This window comes from Berghia stephanieae, chromosome 12 (genome assembly GCF_034508935.2).
Source record: "Berghia stephanieae isolate SIO BIC M18660-M18661 chromosome 12, UCSD_Bste_1.3, whole genome shotgun sequence".
In the NCBI taxonomy this organism is placed as follows: domain Eukaryota; kingdom Metazoa; phylum Mollusca; class Gastropoda; order Nudibranchia; family Aeolidiidae; genus Berghia; species Berghia stephanieae.
This window is the reverse complement of record NC_088371.1, coordinates 26,020,284-26,026,795: the sequence shown is the minus strand read 5'-3', so window position 1 is coordinate 26,026,795 and position 6,512 is coordinate 26,020,284. Positions and strand designations below refer to the sequence as shown.

General features: G+C 39.2%; 1 protein-coding gene across 2 annotated transcripts in view; it reads right to left on the bottom strand.

The window, feature by feature from the left end:
- LOC144957488 (uncharacterized) overlaps nt 1–6,300 on the bottom strand; it is a 32,982-nt gene extending 26,682 nt beyond the window's left edge. Inside the window, exon 1 of one of the 2 annotated variants that reach the window (XM_078888806.1) lies at nt 5,866–6,300. The gene's annotated coding sequence lies outside the window, so the exon portion shown is untranslated. The remainder of the gene's footprint in view (nt 1–5,865) is intronic. The other variant, XM_078888804.1, reaches the window with a different exon arrangement.
- Nucleotides 6,301–6,512: the final 212 nt, after the last annotated feature.

Genomic DNA, 6,512 nt, shown 5'->3' with positions numbered 1-6,512 from the left:
CAAGTTATTTAAAAATGAAATAAATTCTTCTGGAGGTAGATCAGTGTGCGTGTGTGTGTGTGTGTGTGTGTGTGTGTGTGTGTGTGTGTGGGAGGGGGGGGGGGGCTGCAAATAAGATAGTGGAGGACGAAAAGAAAGGGGGTGTGCGGTAAAGGGTGCTATGTAGGTAAAAGCTTATCAATCTATTTCTTCTTTTTTTTTTTTAAATCCCCTGGTATGGCGCGTGATCAGCAAATATATCGCAACGAACCTTGGTCATAATGAATACAGTGTAAAATATAACGCGCGCACACACACGCACACACACACACGCACACACACACACGCACACACACACACACACACACAACACTAACGTATACACACACACACACACGTTCATACACACAAATACAAGTCTAGTTGAAACTAATTTGCACTTCTAATTCTACTTGGGCCCTTCCTTGCGAAATTTAAATTTAAAATCAGACCTGTCTAGTATTACAAAAAATTCGTGGCATTACGAAATTTTGGCTCCAATTTAAGAACGTCATGAACATTTTCTAAGTCATTAAAACTTATGGATAATAAGCGCTTGGCTAAGAAGCTAACAACATTGCCACCCGGAAGCACAACGGACCAGCACACGTCCATCTGGCAGATAAAAGTGATCATTTTTAGTGTCAATTTCAGCTCACAGATTTTGTGAGCAGATCCTAAATCAAGAGATAGTATGCGCTTGGCTAAGAAGCTCACAACATTGCCATCCGGAAGTACAACGGACCAGCACACGTCCATCTGGTAGATAAAAGTGACCATTTTTAGTAACGGACCAACACACAAAACTGTATGTATCCACGAACGTTATTAGTCGGGTTAATACAGTTCAGTGAGCATTACTCATAAACGCGGATGGCAAAAAACAATAACAAAGACCAGAGTGACGTCGTCTTCGAACTATCTATAGTATCATTTTGTTTACATGACAGAAATAAATATTATGTTTGCTTAACTCTTTTCTTCCAAATTGAAATATGAATTGTTGATATTCTTCTTTTCATAAAAATGCTTTGCTCAATTCAAACTTTATTTTATGGCAAATCCGAAACATTCAAGAATATTTGGCAAGGACGAGATGTTCAACTGAAGAAAGACCGTTTGAGTGCATAACTAAAAGAAAGAGATCCCTTCTTCGTCAGGTGTTTCTGGTGCAAATATTTTGACAACGGAAGTACATTGCATCTTTCCTTTCTTTGTCTGGCACTGTTTCATATCAACCGACGTGCACTTATTTGAGCAGGTCTGATCACCCAATCCTTATGGGCTCATTGTTGTAATGGAAATCTAAAAAATGACCCAACCTATTGTCCATTACAACAATATTAAAAAAAGGGCACGAGTGGGTTCGGATGTCAGACCTGTATATATTTACATGTCGATATCAACCTATTCAGATATTTATCTTCCCTTTCTACAAAGATGGTATGTAGTACACGATCAACGTGTCCATATAAACAGGTCTAACAATCGAACGGCCTAGAAACACCTGGCGGCGAGACCTGGAAGCGGACATGAAGAGGATGGGACACACCTGGGGAGAGTTGGAGAAGATGGCCCAGGACAGAGGAAGATGGAGGACTGTTGTCGACGGCCTATGCTCCACTAGGAGTGACGGGCATAAGTAAATAAGTAACGATCGAACGCAATTAATAATGGGCTTGATTTAACATTGCTGGGATGGACAATATTTTGCGTTGGTTTAAGAGTATTTCCATTACGAAAGTAAGCCTAATACATATAGCTAGTGTTGGACATACTTTTATCCAGCTTTCTCCCTGGAAAACCTTTCATTTCTTGGTAAATACGTAATATCGTTGAATAATGCTTTGAACGCGTTGAATAAACATTTTATTCAACAATTGCAGACTATTTTCGCACATGCTATTGGTGTGAAATTATGTGTAAAAGACCTGTTCACGGCCAGGTAGTCATTTTACATCTGAGAGAATGAGAGTAAAGAGCCTTTTTCAAGGACTCACCTATGCGCCGATCAGAGCGGGATTCGAACCCAGGACTTTCCAATCCGAAGGCAAGTGTCATACCACTAGACCACATAGCCGCATAGATTACTCTCTACATCTTGTAGCCTAAGTGAATGAAGGACACAAGGCACAGCGTGGCGCATTGGGCATGGTCTTTGCTTCGACTACACACCATGTTGTGTCACCTTAAGCAAGCCACCTCACCCTAGCTCAACTTTGCGGCCCTGCACTGCGGCCGACGTCTGGGTTATTGCATCCAGACTTCCCTTGGAATAAACCGAAAAGATAAATTTCCCCTCGGGGATGGATAAAGGGAGTTGTGTTGGGATTGTATTTGTATTGTAAAAGAATAAGTTTTTTTTTTCCAATTCACAGATTGGGGGTCCCGATAACTCAGTTGGGAGAGCACTCGCTTCACACAAAGGGACCGGGATCGATCCCGGGTGCAGTCGAGGTTTTTTTCTGAGCCCCCCCCCCCCCCCCTGTCCACCCAGCAGTGATTGGGTAGCTGGGTCTGTTAGATCTGGCGGAAAGTACTTTGCGATCGACTAGCGTCCTGTCCATAGCATAGCAAGAAAGTGCTATCGTCTGTTTCACGCTATCGAAACCGGGATAAACTCCGGCTCCATGAGCCTTATGGCTCTGAAGGATTACCCCCCAAACATGTTTTTCTTAAATTCACAGATTGCATACAATATTAAATTTGATTCCACGGCCCATTTATTGACAGAAGCTTCATCTTGAATAATTCATTTATGAACGGTAAGGTATTTTAAATTGCTTTAAACAACACGTGATGCGGGTGTGTGTAGTGTGTAGTGTTTTGGGAATTCAACTGAACTGTGTTTAGTTGTTTGTATAGCGTGAAATTGATTTGAATAGGTTCAAAGTTCAAATTTTATTCAAACTTAGGCTTTCGCAAATAAATCACACAATTTGATGACAACGTACATGAAAGTGGAAAAAAATGGTAAATGGAACGAAAAAATAAACTGACACCACTAATAACCATAAAAATTTCAAAAATCGTAATACCACCAATACGTACAATAATAATAATAATAATAATAATAATAATAATAATAATAATAATAATAATAATAATAATAATAATAATAATAATAATAATAATAATAATAATAATAATAATAATAATAATAATAATGATAATAATAAGAATAATAATGACAATAACAACAACAACAACAACAACAATAATAATAATAATAATAATAATAATAATAATAATAATAATAATAATAATAATAATAATAATAATAATAATAATAATAATAATAATAATAATAATAACACTAACAATAATAGCAATAATAATATTACCATCATCATTACTACCACCACCATCACCACTGTCACCATTACCATTATCAATAGGGAAGACGTATCGTAACGACACACCTTCTACTTTTCCGGTTCCAAAATCCTTTGACGTGTGTATGTAAATTGATCTTTTATATAGCACAATATCCACTGAATGTGCTCAAAGCGCTTTATAAGGGGTCCCTGGCCAAAAAGCAACATTTAACATGTATGACGGGACATGTGCCTGTTAGGCGATATTACATTTTTTTTCGGACAGAGTCAACGCCGTTAACGGCCAGGTACTCATTTTACACCTGAGTACGGTGAGAGAATGTGCGTTTAGAGCCTTCTCCAAGGACTCAACTATGCGCCTTCGGAGGTCAAATAATGAATAGGGTACATAATATTGAATCATAAGGTGGCATAACTGTTTTTGTAGCAGGTTGTATCGTCAAGATCTTAGGATTATGTAACGTAAAAGAATGAAGATGGACGATCTTTGTTGACGACTAACATGTTTTTAGACTAGAAAATAAGATGCCATCACTCTAAAGCCAGAAGATCATTTACATAAGGTATGTATTCAGTCCACCGGAAGAGTAGTTTTACACTTCCAAAGAAACACGAACCAGTTTTTTTTTTACGTTACTCTTTTCTTCCCTGTTAACTCCGTATGAAAAACTAAAACGATTGCTTTTTCAATGTGCGGCTATGTGGTCTTGTTGTAGGACACTCGCTTTCGGAGTGGAAGGTACTGGGTTCTAGCCTTGCTCGGCGCATAGTTGAGTCCTTGGAAAAGACTCTTTACTCACATTCTCTCATCGTATTCAAGTGTAAAATGAGTACCTGGCCGCCAACAGTGTTGTCTCTGTCCGAAAAAATTGTAATATCACCTACATGTTACGTGTTCAGGTGCTCCCTGTAAAGCACCTTGAGCACATTTAGTGGATATTGTTCATGATCGAATGAATCATGAATGTACAAAGTTCATAGTATAATGAAATGTAGTTAATGACAACAATAATCATGAAAGCAACAACGATGATAATCATCCATATTATTATTATTGGTTTCACTTAGCATAAGTGACTCACCCCGTAGTTATCACGAGGACTACGCTCACCGCTCAAAAACGGTTTTGTTTTGGAATGGTCTACGTGTAGAAAATTGACAATAAAGTCATATTTATCGGAATAGATGCTGTGCGCTTGGTCAAGAAGTTCACAACATTGCCATCCGGAAGTATAACGGACCAACACAACAACAAACAATATGTGTAACCTTGAACGTTTATAGTCTGGTCACCTAAGTGACGTCAACTTCGTTCTATTTATGGGCTTGGCAAAAAAGCTCACAGCATTGCCAACGCGTTATGTGTTGCTATTGGGATCCTTTGTAAAGCGCTTTGAGCACGTTTAGTGTGTATACTGCGCTATCAAGGACATATATACGAGGGGTCCTTGTGCGCTATATAAAAGCTCAAGTTTTTTTTTTTTTTTTTTTTTTTTATTAATCATATACTAGCGACTACTATTTTTATTTCTTAAAAACTATGAATTTTTAAATTTTCAAGCAGGCAGGTCTCAGTAAGAAAACTTAGGGCTAACCCAAACCGGAGACTGACTCCGACGACCCGGCATGCCGTCCTCTGCCGTTTCTGAATAAAGACGTTGGGCAGAGACAAACAATTACTAAGAATAAAGAGAGGAGCCGCTAGACTAAGCTCGAAAAAAAAAAAAAAAAAGAATGGCAGAGGACTCGAGTGCTTGGTATGGGTAGGTCTAGCGGCTCTTCTCTTTATTCTTAGTATTTTGTCCGTGCCGGACGTCTTTATCTGGAAGACGGCAGAGGACGGCAGTGCCGGGTCGTCGGAGTCAGTCTCCGGTGTGGGTTAGCTCTTACGCTTTAAAAAAAAATTGAAGACACGAAATTCACTTTTTCATTTAAGGCAATGATTTAAACTCAAGAAAGTTTCGGAGTCTCGATAGCTCAGTTGGTAGAGCATCCGTTTCACACGCAAAGGGACCGAAATCGAACCCGGATAAAGTCGAGATTCTTTCTGCCCCCCCCCCCCCCCCCCCCCCCCCTTAATCCAATCCTTGCAGTGATTGAGTAGCTGGATCTGTTTTGATCTGGCGAAAAGTACTTTTCGATAAAACTAGCGTCCTATCCAAAGGATAGCAAGCAATTTCTATTTTTGTCCGTTTCACGCTATTGAAACTGGGATAAGCCCCAACTCCCAACAATGATGTTTTCATTTAATAGGGTATAATAAGTCGTGACGTTACACATACTCCCTTTCGGTCTTTGCTTTGTACCCGAAAGGTACCGAGTTCGATCAGCCGCCTCTGCGCCGTGTGGCCATGAGCAAGTCACCTCGCTTTAGCTCAATTTGCAGTGCTGCACTGCGGCTGACGCCTGGGTTATTCCAGTTTTCCCTTGGAATATACCCTAGAGACAAATCTCCCCTATGGGATGAATAAAGGGATTTTTTTAAAAAGCAAATAATACCCATTCTTACCTACAGTAGAATGTCCTCAAATTTGATGAAATAAGTGAAATCTGGCAACACGAACACACGTGAGAAAATATTATGCAAAATCCAGCAAATTCAAATTTTGATCAAGAAAACGGCCGACAGGCCTGTTGCATTGAGATAGACTTGGCAATGTGTATTCTTTCTTGTTTGTTTTTTCTTTCGATCAGATCGCTGATAATGAAATAAGTAGAAGACGCCTTACTGAAAGTTATTCATGCGAACAGCGCTATTAATACCCACTATTTAATACATAATAAGATAACAAAATTCAACACAGAGGGGTCAAATTGAATAATCGGTGCAAGAACGCAAACTGTATTTTTCTGCACACTTTACAAAATTCACTATCAAAGAAAGCAGAACAATAAACAAAGGCACGCCCGTTTCTAGCCTACTACTTACACACTTCAGTCATTCAGTGTTGCCAGGTGCCTTTGCAAAAATACCGCGAACTTGGTGCCAGAAATCGGCCAAAATCCGCCAACTTTATGCCAGAAATCCGCCAAAATCCGCCAACTTTATCCTACTTCACCTGCGACATTTGCCTAAAATCCCCCAAAAAATCCGCCATTTGATTTTAAACACTTATCATCAACATTAGTGTATTGTCTCAGAATAAAAAAAATAAT